This window comes from Ranitomeya imitator, chromosome 3, assembly GCF_032444005.1.
Source record: "Ranitomeya imitator isolate aRanImi1 chromosome 3, aRanImi1.pri, whole genome shotgun sequence".
NCBI classification, from domain to species: Eukaryota; Metazoa; Chordata; class Amphibia; order Anura; family Dendrobatidae; genus Ranitomeya; species Ranitomeya imitator.
In genome coordinates this window covers 243,339,965-243,359,727 of record NC_091284.1, presented here as the reverse complement: position 1 = coordinate 243,359,727, position 19,763 = coordinate 243,339,965, and positions in this window count along the sequence as shown.

Below are 19,763 nucleotides of genomic sequence, written 5' to 3'. Positions count from 1 at the left end.
CAGAGAAGAATGCAGCAGGCGACACAACGGGTTACTCCATGGAGCTCTTTACACATACCGTCCCTGGCTTAGAAAGTGAAGCAGTTAACAGTCCATGCCCATTACAAATTGAATCTGACATGGAGTGCACTGACGCACAGCCACAGCCAGACTACTATGCTGGTCCTTTGACTCAGACCACAACATTGCCCTCGCAGGGTGCTGATCAAGAATCAGACCCTGATGAGACTATGTTGCCCCATCACGAACGCTATACCACCGAACGACACGGTGACACAGACGAAGTTGCGCAGGAGGTACAAGAAGAGTTATTAGATGACCCAGTTCTTGACCCCGATTGGCAGCCATTGGGGGAACAGGGTGCAGGCGGCAGCAGTTCTGAAGCAGAGGAGGAGGAGGGGCCGCAGCAGGCATCAACATCGCCACAGGTTCCATCTGCCGGGCCCGTATCTTGCCCAAAACGCGTGGCAAAGCCAAAACCTGGTGGAGGACAGCGTGGCCATCCGGTTAAAGCTCAGTCTGCAATGCCTGAAAAGGTATCCGATGCTAGAAAGAGTGCAGTCTGGCATTTTTTTAAACAACATCCAATTGATCAGCGCAAAGTCATCTGTCAAAAATGTTCTACTTCCTTAAGCAGAGGTCAGAATCTGAAAAGTCTCAATACTAGTTGCATGCATAGACATTTAACCACCATGCATTTGAAAGCTTGGACTAACTACCAAACGTCCCTTAAGGTTGTTGCACCCTCGGCCAATGAAGCTAGTCATCAACGCAACATCCCTTCCGGCAGTGTAGGACCACCATTTAGCGCACCACCTGCTGTATCTGTGCAGGTATCTTTGCCAGGCCAAAGCAGTCAGGGTCAGGGAATCACCAGTTTCGTAGTAGGAAACACTGCATCTAGGGCACCGGCGGCAACAATACCATCTCCCACCGTCTCTCAGTCTGCCATGTCCACCGGCACCCCCGCTAGTTCCACGATCTCCAGCTCTCCAGTCCAGCTCACCCTACATGAGACTATGGTTAGAAAAAGGAAATACTTAGCCTCGCATCCGCGTACACAGGGTTTGAACGCCCACATAGCTAGACTAATCTCGTTAGAGATGATGCCCTACCGGTTAGTTGAAAGCGAAGCTTTCAAAGACCTGATGGACTACGCTGTACCACGCTACGAGCTACCCAGTCGACACTTTTTTTCCAGAAAAGCCATCCCAGCCCTCCACCAGCATGTTAAAGAGCGCATCGTCCATGCACTCAGGCAATCTGTGAGCACAAAGGTGCACCTGACAACAGATGCATGGACCAGTAGGCATGGCCAGGGACGTTACGTGTCCATCACGGCACACTGGGTAAATGTGGTGGATTCAGGGTCCACAGGGGACAGCAAGTTTGGGACAGTTCTGCCTAGCCCACGGTCTAGTAAACAGTTGTCTGTAGCCGTTCGCACCCCCTCCTCCTCCTCCTCCTCGTCCTCCTGCAGAAGCAAGAGCTCGTCCACAGACCGCAGTCGCACAAACACTCCATCCGCACCTGCCACTGTTGCACACCAGGTCTCCCATTATGGGGCAGCTACTGGCATACGTCAGCAGGCTGTATTGGCTATGAAGTGTTTGGGCGACAATAGACACACCGCGGAAGTTCTGTCCGAGTTCTTGCAGCAAGAAACGCAGTCGTGGCTGGGCACTGTAGATCTTGAGGCAGGCAAGGTAGTGAGTGATAACGGAAGGAATTTCATGGCTGCCATCTCCCTTTCCCAACTGAAACACATTCCTTGCCTGGCTCACACCTTAAACCTGGTGGTGCAGTGCTTCCTGAAAAGTTATCCGGGGTTATCCGACCTGCTCCTCAAAGTGCGTGGACTTTGCGCACATATCCGCCGTTCGCCTGTACACTCCAGCCGTATGCAGACCTATCAGCGTTCTTTGAACCTTCCCCAGCATCGCCTAATCATAGACGTTGCAACAAGGTGGAACTCAACACTGCACATGCTTCAGAGACTGTGCGAACAGAGGCGGGCTGTTATGTTTTTGTGGGAGGATACACATACACGGGCAGGCAGTAGGATGGCAGACATGGAGTTGTCAGGTGTGCAGTGGTCGAAGATTCAAGACATGTGTCAAGTCCTTCAGTGTTTTGAGGAATGCACACGGCTGGTTAGTGCAGACAACGCCATAATAAGCATGAGCATCCCCCTAATGCGTCTGCTGATGCAAAGTTTGACGCACATAAAGGATCAGGCGTCTGCACCAGAGGAAGAGGAAAGCCTTGATGACAGTCAGCGATTGTCTGGTCAGGGCAGTGTACATGACGAGGTACCGGGCGAAGAGGAGGTGGAGGATGAGGAGGATGATGGGGATGAGTATATTTTTAATGAGGAAGCTTTCCCGGGGGCACGGGAAATTGGTGGCGTGGCAAGGCCGGGTTCTGGTTTTTTGAGGGACACAAGTGACGTAGATTTGCCTGCAACTGCCCCTCAACCAAGCACAACCGCAGATTTGACAACGGGAACTTTGGCCCACATGGCGGATTATGCCTTGCGTATCCTCAAAAGGGACACACGCATTACAAAAATGATGAACGATGACGATTACTGGTTGGCCTGCCTCCTTGATCCTCGCTATAAAGGCAAATTGCAAAATATTATGCCACATGAGAACTTGGAACTAATATTAGCAACAAAACAATCAACTCTTGTTGACCGTTTGCTTCTGGCATTCCCTGCACACAGCGCCCGTGATCGTTCTCACACGAGCTCCAGGGGCCAGCAGACCAGAGGTGTTAGAGGGGCAGAAATCAGAAGTGGCGTTGGACAGAGGGGTTTTCTGACCAGGTTGTGGAGTGATTTTTCTATGACCGCAGACAGGACAGGTACTGCAGCATCAATTCAAAGTGACAGGAGACAACATTTGTCCAGTATGGTTACAAACTATTTTTCATCCCTTATCGACGTTCTCCCTCAACCGTCATTCCCATTTGATTACTGGGCATCCAAATTAGACACCTGGCCAGAATTGGCAGAATATGCATTGCAGGAGCTTGCTTGCCCGGCAGCTAGTGTCCTATCAGAAAGAGTATTCAGTGCTGCAGGTTCAATACTAACAGAAAAAAGGACTCGTCTGGCTACCCAAAATGTAGATGATCTAACCTTCATTAAAATGAACCACAACTGGATTTCAAAATCTTTTGCCCCACCCTGCCCGGCTGACACCTAGCTTTCCTATGAAAAGGTCTTGCCTGTGGACTATTCTGAATGACTTTTCCAATCTCGTAATTTTCTTCACCTGATTGTCCAGCATACGACATGTTTCCACCTCACGAAATGGCCAAACTCCCCACACGGGGCCGTGCTATCGCCACTTTGCGCTTGGACCCTTGAGAGTGCTGTTTGTCTGAAGAGGTGGGTGTGGCCGCTTTTGGTCGACGGCACTGCCACTGGGTCCCTCATAGTACAATAAAGTGTCTCTGGCGGTGGTGGTGCGCACCCAACGTCAGACACACCGTTGTAATATGAGGGGCCCTGTGCCTGTACCGCCGGCCACAAGACAGTTCCCCCCCCCAGCTCAAACAGTGCTCTACCACTAGCAAAATTATCTCTCACAGCTTCACCAATGTGTAGTCTAGCCGCTGACATCCTTCAATGCCTGGCACTGACAATACCATTGTTTTGACATTTTTGTTATGTTAGGCCTTCGAAGCCTGTCTGCGGTCCCTTCTTTCTACAACTACTACACTGACCAGGCCACTGCTGGCCGTGTTACCCTGGAACCAATTTAAAAGTGCCTACAGTCAGCCCAATTTTGTTATGTTAGGCCTTCGAAGACTGTCTGCCGTCACTCCTTCCACTAGACTTCCACTGACCATACACTGCTGCCCATGTACCCCTGGAACCAATTTAAAGTGCCTACAGCCAGCCCAATTTTGTTATGTTAGGCCTTCGAAGCCTGTCTGCGGTCACTCCTTCCACTAGACTTCCACTGACCAGACCACTGCTGCCCGTGTACCCCTGGAACCAATTTAAAAGTGCCTACAGCCATGTGTTATTATTTTAGGCCTTCGATGCCTGTCTGCGGTCCATTCTTTCAACTACTACTACACTGACCAGGTCACTGCTGCCCGTGTACCCCTGGAACCAATTTAAAATTGCCTACAGCCAGCCCAATTTTTTTATTTTAGGCCTTCGATGCCTGTCTGCGGTCCATTCTTTCAACTACTACTACACTGACCAGGTCACTGCTGCCCGTGTACCCCTGGAACCAATTTAAAATTGCCTACAGCCAGCCCAATTTTTTTATTTTAGGCCTTCGATGCCTGTCTGCGGTCCATTCTTTCAACTACTACTACACTGACCAGGTCACTGCTGCCCGTGTACCCCTGGAACCAATTTAAAATTGCCTACAGCCAGCCCAATTTTTTTATTTTAGGCCTTCGATGCCTGTCTGCGGTCCATTCTTTCAACTACTACTACACTGACCAGGTCACTGCTGCCCGTGTACCCCTGGAACCAATTTAAAATTGCCTACAGCCAGCCCAATTTTTTTATTTTAGGCCTTCGATGCCTGTCTGCGGTCCATTCTTTCAACTACTACTACACTGACCAGGTCACTGCTGCCCGTGTACCCCTGGAACCAATTTAAAATTGCCTACAGCCATGTGTTATTATTTTAGGCCTTCGATGCCTGTCTGCGGTCACTCCTTCCACTAGGCCTCCACTGACCACACCACTGCTGTCCGTGTACCCCTGGAACCAATTTAAAATTGCCTACAGCCATGTGTTATTATTTTAGGCCTTCGATGCCTGTCTGCGGTCACTCCTTCCACTAGACTTCCACTGACCAGACCACTGCTGCCCGTGTACCCCTGGAACCAATTTAAAAGTGCCTACAGCCAGCCCAAGTTTGTTATGTTAGGCCTTCGATGCCTGTCTGCGGTCCATTCTTTCAACTACTACTACACTGACCAGGTCACTGCTGCCCGTGTACCCCTGGAACCAATTTAAAATTGCCTACAGCCAGCCCAATTTTTTTATTTTAGGCCTTCGATGCCTGTCTGCGGTCCATTCTTTCAACTACTACTACACTGACCAGGTCACTGCTGCCCGTGTACCCCTGGAACCAATTTAAAATTGCCTACAGCCATGTGTTATTATTTTAGGCCTTCGATGCCTGTCTGCGGTCACTCCTTCCACTAGGCCTCCACTGACCACACCACTGCTGCCCGTGTACCCCTGGAACCAATTTAAAATTGCCTACAGCCAGCCCAATTTTTTTATTTTAGGCCTTCGATGCCTGTCTGCGGTCCATTCTTTCAACTACTACTACACTGACCAGGTCACTGCTGCCCGTGTACCCCTGGAACCAATTTAAAATTGCCTACAGCCAGCCCAATTTTTTTATTTTAGGCCTTCGATGCCTGTCTGCGGTCCATTCTTTCAACTACTACTACACTGACCAGGTCACTGCTGCCCGTGTACCCCTGGAACCAATTTAAAAGTGCCTACAGCCAGCCCAAGTTTGTTATGTTAGGCCTTCGATGCCTGTCTGCGGTCCATTCTTTCAACTACTACTACACTGACCAGGTCACTGCTGCCCGTGTACCCCTGGAACCAATTTAAAATTGCCTACAGCCAGCCCAATTTTTTTATTTTAGGCCTTCGATGCCTGTCTGCGGTCCATTCTTTCAACTACTACTACACTGACCAGGTCACTGCTGCCCGTGTACCCCTGGAACCAATTTAAAATTGCCTACAGCCATGTGTTATTATTTTAGGCCTTCGATGCCTGTCTGCGGTCACTCCTTCCACTAGGCCTCCACTGACCACACCACTGCTGCCCGTGTACCCCTGGAACCAATTTAAAATTGCCTACAGCCAGCCCAATTTTTTTATTTTAGGCCTTCGATGCCTGTCTGCGGTCCATTCTTTCAACTACTACTACACTGACCAGGTCACTGCTGCCCGTGTACCCCTGGAACCAATTTAAAATTGCCTACAGCCATGTGTTATTATTTTAGGCCTTCGATGCCTGTCTGCGGTCACTCCTTCCACTAGGCCTCCACTGACCACACCACTGCTGCCCGTGTACCCCTGGAACCAATTTAAAATTGCCTACAGCCAGCCCAATTTTTTTATTTTAGGCCTTCGATGCCTGTCTGCGGTCCATTCTTTCAACTACTACTACACTGACCAGGTCACTGCTGCCCGTGTACCCCTGGAACCAATTTAAAATTGCCTACAGCCAGCCCAATTTTTTTATTTTAGGCCTTCGATGCCTGTCTGCGGTCCATTCTTTCAACTACTACTACACTGACCAGGTCACTGCTGCCCGTGTACCCCTGGAACCAATTTAAAATTGCCTACAGCCATGTGTTATTATTTTAGGCCTTCGATGCCTGTCTGCGGTCACTCCTTCCACTAGGCCTCCACTGACCACACCACTGCTGTCCGTGTACCCCTGGAACCAATTTAAAATTGCCTACAGCCATGTGTTATTATTTTAGGCCTTCGATGCCTGTCTGCGGTCACTCCTTCCACTAGGCCTCCACTGACCACACCACTGCTGTCCGTGTACCCCTGGAACCAATTTAAAATTGCCTACAGCCATGTGTTATTATTTTAGGCCTTCGATGCCTGTCTGCGGTCACTCCTTCCACTAGACTTCCACTGACCAGACCACTGCTGCCCGTGTACCCCTGGAACCAATTTAAAAGTGCCTACAGCCAGCCCAAGTTTGTTATGTTAGGCCTTCGATGCCTGTCTGCGGTCACTCCTTCCACTAGGCCTCCACTGACCACACCACTGCTGCCCGTGTACCCCTGGAACCAATTTAAAATTGCCTACAGCCAGCCCAATTTTTTTATTTTAGGCCTTCGATGCCTGTCTGCGGTCCATTCTTTCAACTACTACTACACTGACCAGGTCACTGCTGCCCGTGTACCCCTGGAACCAATTTAAAATTGCCTACAGCCAGCCCAATTTTTTTATTTTAGGCCTTCGATGCCTGTCTGCGGTCCATTCTTTCAACTACTACTACACTGACCAGGTCACTGCTGCCCGTGTACCCCTGGAACCAATTTAAAATTGCCTACAGCCATGTGTTATTATTTTAGGCCTTCGATGCCTGTCTGCGGTCACTCCTTCCACTAGGCCTCCACTGACCACACCACTGCTGTCCGTGTACCCCTGGAACCAATTTAAAATTGCCTACAGCCATGTGTTATTATTTTAGGCCTTCGATGCCTGTCTGCGGTCACTCCTTCCACTAGGCCTCCACTGACCACACCACTGCTGTCCGTGTACCCCTGGAACCAATTTAAAATTGCCTACAGCCATGTGTTATTATTTTAGGCCTTCGATGCCTGTCTGCGGTCCATTCTTTCAACTACTACTACACTGACCAGGGCACTGCTGGCCGTGTACCCCTGGAACCAACATCAGAAAATATAAAAATAAGTATTTTGCTTATAAAAAAGAAAATACTGGTGAGATATCAAATGCAGACATTTTAACATTAAAAACAAACACACAACTCTAATCTGGTACAGTACTAAAAATGGCCACCAGCTACAATTACTTTCTCCTGCAAGTAGTTAACTGAAAGTTTTTTTAAATTGAAAACACACATATGGCATCCACCGAGTGTTGTCCTGTCGCGTCTTCTTTATATTATTGCCGAGAAGATGCAAAATAATGAAAATAATAAAATCATTAATTACCAAAATAATAGAGAAAGTCAACACCACATTGCAAATAAACATTCATTCCAAATAAAGAAGCAGGGCGCGTCCGAGGGTGAGTATATACCTAATAAGAATATAATCACCCTCGGACGCGCAATGCTTATTTCCAACAGCCTTCCTTCCTAAGAATCAGCCCTTCCGTCGTGTAGAGAGACGTTGTGTTACACTCCAAGGTGTTCCCCAGGTTGCCTTTCCTGAGCTTCGATCTTCCGGCTCTCGTTTAGTAGTTCTTGGAAACTACTCTGCATTAGGCCTTCAAATTGGGTATGGGGTGTAGAGAGATGGTGTGTTCCACTCCAAGGTGTTCCCCAGGTTGCCTTTCCTGAGCTTCGATCTTCCGGCTCTCGTTTAGTAGTTGTTGGAAACTACGCTGCATTAGGCCTTCAAATTGGGTATGGGGTGTAGCGAGAGGGTGTGTTACACTCCAAGGTGTTCCCCAGGTTGCCTTTCCTGAGCTTCGATCTTCCGGCTCTCGTTTAGTAGTTCTTGGAAACTACACTGCATTAGGCCTTCAAATTGGGTATGGGGTGTAGAGAGAGGGTGTGTTACACTCTAAGGTGTTCCCCAGGTTTCCTTGCCATTGCTTCGGTCTTCCGACTCTCGTTTAGTAGTTGTAGAAAAGTACACTGCATTAGGCCATACAAAATGGGTATGGGGTGGAGAGAGATGGTGTGTTACACTCCAAGGTGTTCCCCAGGTTGCCTTTCCTGAGCTTCTATCTTCAGGCTCTCATTAAATTGTGGTTAAATGGAACAACTGCATTTGGCGTACTAGTTGGTTTGGGGCCTACTATCGGTGTCTGCCACTCCTTGCTGTTCTCCTCCACTGAACAAAGCTGTGCCGCCTGTTTACTACGGTTGCCAATTTTGAACTGCATTTCGACTACTTACTGATTTGGCCCTACTCTCTGTGTCAGCCTCTCATTCCAGTTGTCCTCCACTGCAATGCCCCCTGGTTATTCCTGTGTTACCAATTTTGAACTGCATTTAGCCCACTTTCTTCTTTGGGCCTATATCTGTGTTTCCACTTCATCGTGCCCATTGCCCAGCCAGTGATAGATGAGTCTGCTGGTACATTGACCCATAACGCAACATTCCCCGTGCACGCTACACAACAACATTGTGACCCTGCTGAAAGTCAGGTTGCTCTTCCCGCATACCATACCACCTTACACGGGGACAAAGAGGAAGGTGCAGATGAAAGTGCAGGTTCCTTCATCAGGTGGGGGGAGGAATACTAGTTGGCGACGTCACTGGCACAGGGCCTCTCATAGTACGCAAAAGTGTTGCTGCCGGTGGGAGGCGCCCCCGCCGTGCAAACACACCGCTGTACTTTGAGGGGCCCTGTGCCAGTGCCAATGCCAACGAGTGGGCCCCCCCTGCTTGCTCAGGTTCACAGCACTTGCAAAGTTGAAATACTTACCTCTCCCTGCTCCACTGCCGTGACGTGGTCCAGATTTCCTGGGCCCACTAATTACTTGAACCAGCCCTACCCCCCACAACTTTAGCCAAATGACCCCCAATTTCAAATGCCTTCCAATTATTATAAGGTAAATTACGCTTGACAAGCTTCATTAAGAAGAATGGATGGTTTTGACATTAAAATGGCCACTCTAGGTGTTTTCCTGGCCCCCACTCACTGCCGACTATGCTGCCCCATTGACTTGCATTGGGTTTCGTGTTTCGGTCGATCCCGACTTTACGTCATAATCGGCCGATTTCACTCGACCCGACTTTGGACATAGTCGGGTTTCGCAAAACCCGGCTCGACTCTAAAAAGGTCAAGGTCGCTCAACTCTAGTGGTGAGTTCTTCTTCAATGGATGTCTTCAAACAGATGCTGGACAGACTTCTGTCTTAGATGGTTTAGTGTATCCTGCACTGCACTGAGCAGGGGGCTGGACATGTTGACCTTTGAGGTCCCTTTCAACTATAATTTTCTATGATTATATGATTCTACTTGACTTTTAGAACACATTGTGGGCCCCATATTTTAGAACACATTGTGGGCCCCATTATCTGAACCCCAGCGGTGCCAAAACAGCAGAAATCCCCCACAAGTGACCCGACTTTGGAACTGTGTACTGAGCATTTCTAACCTAACCTAGAGGTTATTCACAGAACTTTATAATATTTAGATATGAAAAAAAATGTTTCCACTAAAAGACAGTTCTAGCACCAAATTTATAGTTTGCGCGAGGGGTAATAGGAGAAAATGGACCCCATAATGTATTATGCTAAAGCTATATTTACTAAATGTTTCCATATCCCATATGTGGTCGTACACTACTGTTAGAGCACATGGTAGAAATCAGATGGAAATGAGAGCTGCTTGTCTTTCAGAATGCATATCCATTTGAATAGATTATGGGCTCCATTAGTTGAGCCCCTGAGGTGCCAGATCAAAAGACCCTCTCCCCAAGTGAATACATATTGTAAAGTTCAATATTTAAGGTTTTCATCTAGGGGTTTAGTGAGTATTTTAAACCCACAGATATCTCACAGAACTTTATAACGCTGGGATGCTTAACGCCTTTATGACCCTAGCTTTTTTCGGTTTTGCATTTTCATTTTTCGCTCCCCTCCTTCCCAGAAACATAACTTTTTTACTTTTCCGTCAATATGATCATTTGACGGCTTATTTTTTCCGGGACAAGTTCTACTTTTGAACAACATCATTGGTTTTAGCATGTCTTGTACTAGAAATCAGGAAAAAAATTCCAAGCGCGGTGATATTGCAAAATAAGTGCAATCCCACACTTGTTTTTTGTTTGGCTTTTTTTGCTAGGTTCACTAAATGCTAAAACTGACCTGACATTATGATTCTCCAGGTCACACCAAACAAGTCTAGGTTCTTTTTTATCTAAGTGGTAAAAAAATTTGCTAAAAAAAAATAATAAAAAAAAATTGCGCCATTTTCCAATACCCGTAGCGTCTCCATTTTTCATGATCTGGGGTCGGTTGAGGGCTTATTTTTTGCATGCTGAGCTGATGTTTTTAATGATACCATTTTGGTGCAGATATGTTCTTTTGATCACCCGTTATTGCATTTATTGCAATGTTGCAGCAACCAAAAAAACGTAATTCTGGCGTTTCAAATTTTTTTCTCGCTACGCCGTTTAGCGATCAGGTTAATCCTTTTTTTGTTTAAAGATCAGACGATTCTGAATGCGGCAATACCAAATATGTGTATTTTTTTATTCTTTTATTTTGAATGGGGCAAAAGGCGGGTGATTTAAACTTTTATTTTTTTTTATTTTTTTCATATTTTTTAAAACTTTTTTTTTAACTTTTGCCATGCTTCAATAGCCTGCATGGGAGGCTAGAAGGTGGCACAACTCGACCGGCTCTGCTACACAGGAGCGAAGCTCAGATTGCTCCTATGTAGTAGATTTATTGCATTGCTATGAGCACCGACCACAGGATGGCGCTCACAGCAAACCGGCATCAACAACCATAGAGGTCTTCAATAGACCTCTGGTTGTCATACAGATGCATCGCTGACCCCCTATCACATGACAGGGGTCAGCGGTGCGCTCATTTCCGGCCCGGAAGCGGTGGTTAAATGCCGCTGTCAGCGTTTGAAACCGGCATTTAATTAGTTAATAGCGGTGGGTGAATCGTGATTCCACCCTTCGCTATTGCGGGCACATATCAGCTGTTCAAAACAGCTGACATATCCCAGCTCACCGCCGGAGCGCGCATCAAAGCGTGGGTTCTGACCTCGGACGTACTATCCTGTCCGAGGTCAGAAAGGGGTTAAATATAACATTTTAGTCGTAACAATGTAATTGTTTTATTTTTTGCAATTTTGTCAGTTACACAGTGGTAATAGGTGAAACTTTATCTCAGAATTTTTTGCACAATTTTTTACCAAAAGTGATGATGCCCCATATGCCAGAAAAGCAGAAAAATCCCCAAAGTGACCCCACTTCTCAATGAATTGTTGCAGTGACTATTTTGTAACATCTACACCATGCTTTTGTCTGGAGAATTGCAAATATTCCAGTTTAGTACCCATGCAGAGTAGTGCCCTCTTATATTTTGGCACCCCCATACATTTTGCCCTTCTTTTGCTTCTGGAGAAATGCACCTCGTCAATTGTTACTTGGGTTCTCCAGGCTACAATAATGTCGAACATGAGACCACTTGTGATTTAGGCACAATGGACCTCAGTAAAAGGGGGCATTTGAATTTTGGAGCTCAGATTTCACTGAATTTTATTTGAGGAGGTGGGAGTCATGTTCCATTTTCCACAATTATTGTTCTACCAATAACATGGGAACCCCCTATATTTTTAGTGACAGATGATGGACCTGAGTGGGGGCTGGTTTTATGTGAGATATGTTACAGCCTATTAATGATGCCCATAATATTATGTCAGGCGGGCTGCCCAGCACTATATGATTGCATCGCACAAGGACAGATGTCCCAGTTAACCCAACCAACAGCCAGACACTGTGCATCACACATATCTGTGTGACTGGCGTTCCATTCAAGCTTCATTTGCATGCATTTTTTACTAAGCAGCCACCCCCTCCAAAAATTGGTAGGCTTGTGAGTGGCTTTCATCATTAGTTTGCACCTGTGCTGTCCTTGCCTTTATACTTTAGCTCTACTGCATTCTGTTTGTGCATTTGTGATCTGACCTAGTGTTGGTGAGGCTGTTTTTCTGTTTTCTTTTTTTGAGTTTATGTAATTTAGGCTGCAATTTTACAATGACCAGAGGTAATGACTCTGGAACACTTCAACGAATCCAACTGATTCTGATATTTTTTGTGTGACATATATTGTTCTTCATGGTAGTAGTAAAATTTCTTCAATATAACTTGCATTAACTTGTGAAATAAAAAACTGAAATTTGGCAAATATGTGGAAAATTTAGCAATTTTCAAACTTTGAAGTCTTATGCCCATAAATCAGAGATGTGTCGCACAAAATAGCTAATAAATAACATTTCCCACATGTCTACTTAACATCAGTACAATTTTTTTAACACTTTTTTTTGTTAGAAAGTTATAAGGGTCAAAAGTTGACCAGCGATTTCTCCTTTTTCCAACAATATTTTTCAAAACCAGGGACGACCTCACATTTTAAGTGACTTTGAGGGGTCCATATGATAGAAAATACCAAAAAGAGACACCATTCTAAAAACTGCACCCCTTCAGGGATGCTTCACAGAAATGTTTGGAATATGGAAAAAAAACTAATATTTAAAGGGAACCTGTCACCTGAATTTGGCGGGACCGGTTTTCGGTCATATGGGCGGAGTTTTCAGGGGTTTGATTCACCCTTTCCTTACCCGCTGGCTGCATGCTGGCGGCAATATTGATTATTTCTGGCTTGGGCTCAAATAGCGAACACTTGGGGGAGTGGCTGGACTTTTTGTTACAACCTCTAGTCCAACGGGTGCCTGGGTACATGAAAGACTCGCGGGATATTCTCAGTATTTTTCATAATGTAACATGGGATTCCAACTGGTCTTGATTGGCATGTTATGTGGTTGCATTATATTCATCAATTTCCCATAGAGTGGCGCTACATGCTGTACAATTCCATCTTGTCAAGTACAATAACTATTCCACTGAATTACAATCTTACATAATTTCAGTTTTATCATTTTTGATTTCTCTTAATTATTTTTTGTTTGACAAAAAATTATTTTTGCAATTAGGTGGAGTTTCGATGGGCGCGAAATTCTCCCCTTCAGTGGCCAACTTAGTTATGTCTTGGTGGGAGGAGAACTATATTTTCACAGTAGACAATCCATTCCTGACACAAATTCAATGGTATGATTTATTGATCCAGTCAGGTGTGCTTAAAAAAACCGAGTCAGCTGGCTATCCACAAAAGGTTTTTTAAATGCGGCTCTTCTCCATGCAAAACCTGTTTGTTCTCGAAAAAAACGCAACCTTCACGGGCACCAACCATCAGAAAATTTACAATATAAAAGACTTTATTAATTGTAACACAGACCATGTTATTTATATCATAGAATGTGTTTCATGCAATCTGTATTATATTGGATCTACCATCCGTAAATTGAAAGTTAGATTCCATGAACACTTATATGATATTACACAATCTACATTGAGACATGTCTCTAGTGCCTCCAATCACTTTATACAAACTCATAACAGGAACACCTCATCATTGAAAGTCTATGTGATTGAACATATTCATAAGAATTCACGTTTTTTAAGCACACCTGACTGGACAAAACTTGGAGCAAGCAAGGTACGGTTCCTAAAGTAGGGGCTTTTCTGGAAACTATCTACACGTCTGTGTTCAAAACGCGTTTAGTGAGGGCTGATATGTAATTCTATGTCTAGCCACTTATTGGGATCGACAATTTTATGGATTTGTTTCAATAAAGTTTATTGGATTTTATACATTAGAATTTTCCCCTTTTCCTGGAGCTGGATTACAGAACTTTTTGTGCTTCTACCACGTCCTGGGCTGGACGTTTTCCCTGCTCGGATGTCTGTATCGCTTGTGGATCCCTGTTGGATTGAGCTGAAAATATTTTTTCCTTTTTTTTGTAGCAGCTCCTATTGGACAACTAGGAAGGTCCTGGAGAGCTTCTGCTATAAAAGATTTGCATGGCCGCACGGCCATGCGCTAGTATAAACTTAGTAACGTGTGTGTGTGTGGATGTATGCCTTTCGATGGATGAAAGCTCCTAATCATTCCCATCCCTAGTGCTGATGACTGCTTGCGAATGGTGGAAGCTACCTAGCACCTGACAGTGCTAATCCACACAGCTCGCACACGATACAGCGTCTAATAGCCGTGACCACCAGTGTGGCGCCGTGCACTAAGAGAGCACTTTCCTGGCCCAAGTCTGGGTGGTTAGTGGCATCCGCCAGAGCGTCACTGCTTGCACTCTTGGGTATTAAGTTAATATTTCTGTATATCTCTGACACCCCAGTAGCGGTGTCGAGCGCATGAGGTCTAGAGGAACTCTTTCCCTGAGTCTTGGGAGAGAGTTCTGTGACTCTTTCCTTGCGCTCTTTGTGCGGTACCGCAGCCCTGTGACGCAACAGGGTTCACTTCCTTCATACCGGGTGAAGCTAACCTATGTGTGTATCCACATTATACCGCCATATAATCCATCATTACTCAGCAGCAGGTTCCATCTCTGTACGGTGGACCCTGGGCTGCGAATGTACCTTATACCATCCTTCTAATTATTTGGTGCGTCGCGCTAGCCCTAACAGCTGACCAGTTGGTCCAGGCCTTTCATCGGGGGTTTCTTTGGAAACCTGGGGTCTGGTGGCCCCCCTTTAGGAGGGGGTACTGTCACGTTCTACATACTGTCCTGGTCTGCTATGTTACTATTGTGTGGAGGCTGTCAGTCTATTTTTGGTTACACTGGGTCTGGGCTGCAATCATCTATGTTCACTTCTCTTGATTAGTCCTCTACTTAAGCATGCTAGCTCCTCTATCCACTGTCAATCGTACACTTGCAGCTGCCGGTGTAAGTCTGATCCCTCTGAGCTCTGTGCCTGACCCAGCCTGACTTTATTCCATTCCTGGACTTAGACTCTTTGCTTGTGACCTGACTTCTCTTTTGCTTGCTCCCTGTAAACTATATTTGCCTTCCTGGTTTTCCTGACCCTAGCTCATGAATTGGTTTTCATCTCTGACTACCTCTGGTTGTACTGTGCCATTTCCTGGACATGACCTCAGATCGATTGACCTCCCTTTACTTATCCAGTATTATATTTCTATCTGTTTTTGTTATCTTTCTCTCCACTTTTGGGACTTATTATTACTATAAGGACTCGAGTCACATATTGCAAGTACTGGAAACCTGAGCAAACAAGCTCTTGCACCGGGCTCCCATAGAGCGGTGTGCATGATGGCAAGTGTGCTTATGCTGGCCCTGGCTATGAAGATCTGCCCGCTCAAGGAGTACAAAACAAGGTTCAGTTCTCTTTAACAAGAGCACAGCCGTGGAGCTCTCATCTCCAGAAACACCGAACGCTGAATCAATCGAAAGGCTCCACATTTACCTTCTGTACCATACCCTGAGTGGAGATATAGTGAACAGCCTCACATCTACTCTTCAGCTGGTCAAAAAAACCTAGTCCTTAATATGGCCGATTAACTCTTTTTACCACTTAGTATACTGGATCATTTTTCCAGGTTCATATCACTGAGGCTAGCGTCCTGAGTGACACATATCTCCCCTCCATTATTTTACCAGTGACCTTCTCATTTATCCCCACCTCTGCCCCAAGGATGGGGTTTCGGCACCTTCAGTCACTAAACTGGGAAATCAGTCATCCTATTTTAACAAATTACTACAACCTGCATTGGATGAGGTGCTACAATGTTAGAAAATAAAGTACCGTATATACTCGAGTATAAGCCGAGATTTTCAGCCCATTTTTTTGGGCTGAAAGTCCCCCTCTCGGCTTATACTCGAGTCATACCTGTGGGTCGGCAGGTGAGATGGGGCGGGGGGCTGTGTAATTATATTCACCTACTCCCGGCGCGGTCCCTGCAGTCCCTGCTTCTTCCAGCTCTGCAGATTATTCCTGTACTGAGCGGTCACATGGTACCGCTCATTACAGTTATGAATATGCGGCTCCACCTCCCATAAAGGTGGAGCCGCATATTCATTACTGTAATGAGCGGTAACTGTGACCGCTCAATACAGGAAGAAGTTGCAGCGGTGGAAGAAGCAGGGACATAGCGCCAGCAGTAGGTGAGTATACGGCGAGGGGGAACGCAGTGCTGCGCGATATTTACCTCTCCTCGTTCCAGTGCGGCTCCATCTTCAGCGTCCTCTGGCCGTGACGCTCAGGTCAGAGGGCGCGGTGACATAGTCAGTGCGCGCCCTTTGCTGAACGTCAGTGCCGAAGACGGAGCCGCACAAGGAGCAGGTAAATATTGAAAGTGTCGGGGTCCTGAGCGAAGAGAGGTGAGTATGTGATTTTTGTTTATCTCTGCAAAAGCATATATGTGCAGCACTATATGGGGCAAGTGGCTGTACGGAGCATCTTATGGGGCCATAACACTTGTGCAGCACTATAAGGGGCAAGTGGCTGTACGGAGCATCTTGTGGGGCCATAACACTTGTGCAGCACTTTCTGGGGCAAGTGACTGTATGGAGCATCTTATGGGGCAATAACACTTGTGCAGCACTATAAGGGGCAAATGGCTGTACGGAGCATCTTATGGGGCCATAACACTTCTGCAGCACTATATGGGGCAAGTGACTGTACGGAGCATCTTATGGGGCCATTACGCTTGTGCAGCACTATATAGGGCAAATATCTCTATGGAGCATCTTATGGGGCCCTTATTACCCTTTATGCAGGATTATTAAGGGCATATTTTAATATGGAGCATCTAATGGGGCCCATCAAACTTTATGGAGCATTATATGGGGCTCCTGATTCAATATGGATATTCAAAAACACTTAACCTACTGATGTCTCAATTAATTTTACTTTTATTGGTACCTATTTTTACTTTTGAAATTTACCGGTAGCTGCTGCATTTTCCACCCTAGGCTTATACTCGAGTCATTAAGTTTTCCCAGTTTTTTGTGGCAAAATTAGGGGGGTCGGCTTATACTAGGGTCGGCTTACACTCGAGTATATACGGTAGTTGAAAATAAATATGATTAAGAGTTTATTGGCATCATCAAGCAGTGCCTAATTCTTGCCTGATCTATGGTGCTCAGACTTTTTATGGTTGCCATTGCAGAATTACTTCAAGAGATGAAAAGTAAAGGTATGACAGCTTAATATCAGTCAAAACATTTTAAAAAAGGAATGAAATAGCTCTTTTTATATGCACTTCCAAAATAAGCACACAGCATCATCAGTTGCTGCCAATAGCTGCCACAGAGCAAGCCTGCAATAGACAGCAGTCTGCAATACAGTACCTGAACAATATCACATTGTCTTTATTTTATCAACTCAACATGAACACAAATAGGCTCATATTGATATACCAAGAAGTTTGATGTAGAAACACATCATACATAGTGAAGTAGTTAAAATGTCCAGCATAATAGCTTATTAATGTAAGCTGAAATATATGTTATGTATTGTATACTAAGCTAACCCTTCTTAAACAGTTTTAGTTAATACACAGACATATGCAATGGTATGCATACAAAATTGCATAAATCTGCTATTGAAAAGTGAAAAAAAATATTCTTAATAGCAGAAGTGAGTGGACTGATCCGGGGAGAATCAAGTTCAATCCAGATTTCTCGAAGTTCTCAGCTCCACACAAATTTCAAACACACTGCGATTTAATTAGCAAATGTCATGACAAACATATTATTATAGAATTCTGTATAGTACCAGTGAATTAATAATGCTCAAAGTCCTTGAGTACTATATAGTGATGAGCATATATACTCGTTACTTGAGTATAGGAGGAATGCATGGATACATGGGTACTTGCTGGGCAGTTTGGGGTTAAAATGATGGGCGGCACACAAACAGAGGTGGAGAGTATAAATGGCAGGGATACTCTAGGGAGCGGTAACCCTGATGAAGAAGAGCGCAGCTCTTTGAAACGCGTTGATTAGTTTCTTCGCAAAAAAGGGGAGAAGCCAGCGCAGCCTAAGGTTAAGACGCAATACATAAAGTGCAAATGCACATATTAATTTCTAACTGTATTATCAAAATGAGACATTTAGCAAACAATTGATCAATTCTTTGAGCCACCCCGCCTCTTCACGCCTCATATTGGGGAAGTCCTACACTACGTTTTTTATATTTGCTGTGCCATAAAAACGTAGTGTAGGACTGCCCCAATATGAGATTGCCGTGAAGAGGCGGGGTGGCTCAAAGAATTGATCAATTGATTGCGAAATGTCTCATTTTGATAATACAGTTAGAAATTAATATGTGCATTTGCACTTTATGTATTGCGTCTTAACCTTAGGCTGCGCTGGCTTCTCCCCTTTTTTGCTCTGTTATTGGTAAGTGGCTGACCACCACTGTTGCCGTGCGCCGCGCCTGGCTATGTGCGCCATTCTTTCTGTGTCTCAGTGATTGATAGGCTGCTGTACACACACACAGCAGCCCTGCCCTGCCTCAGGCTTTGTTTAATTATGCACCTGTGCCTCAGCCTGTTTCACTCTTCATCTGTGGTACTGGATAGGCAGTGTGGAGGTTGGATCCGAAATGTCTGTCTGGACCTGGTCAACCTTTATCCTCGCCTGCCTACTCTGGCGCCATGGGGGTGACTCAGTAATGCTGCAGGTACAGCATGCTTTTAATGTGGTCTTGCTTTTAGTTCATTTAGGAGGCCTTTATGGCACAGCGAATATAAAAAAAAACGTAGTGTAGGACTGCCCCAATATGAGATTGCCGTGAAGAGGCGGGGTGGCTCAAAGAATTGATCAATTGTTTGCTAAATGTCTCATTTTGAAAATACAGTTAGAAATTAATATGTGCATTTGCACTTTATGTATTGTGTCTTGACCTTAGGCTGTGCTGGCTTCTCCCCTTTTTTGCTTGATTAGTTTCTTCCTCCCTTTTTGAGCGCCTTAGGCTACTTTCACACTTGCGTCTTCTGCTGTGCGTCGTCGTCCAGTAAAATGACGTATCGATGGACTTATGAAAATAGTGAAAAACATGTGTGAAGCATCCAGTGTAATGACGGATGCGTCGTTGCCACAATTTCAATGGAGAAATTTCAGGGAATGAAATGTCTAGGGAGGGGAGGGGAGAGAGAGGGAGAGAGAGGGAGACTTGTTTGCGGATATGAAAATCCTTCCGGGCATACTCAGAAGGGAAAAATGTGATATGTTGCAGGATTCCAGTGTGTGACGGTCACCGATAGATCCTGCATCCATACGACCGCTATTTTCCGACGGATGCAGTGCACGACAGATCAAACGGATGGCCATCCGTCATAATCCATCAATAATACAAGTCTATGGGAAAATGCGGGATCCTGCAAATTTTTTAGCAGGATCCTGCATTCTCAAAAATTGACGGATTGTGACGGAAGCTGAAAGACGCAAGTGTGAAAGTAGCCTTAGTGCTTC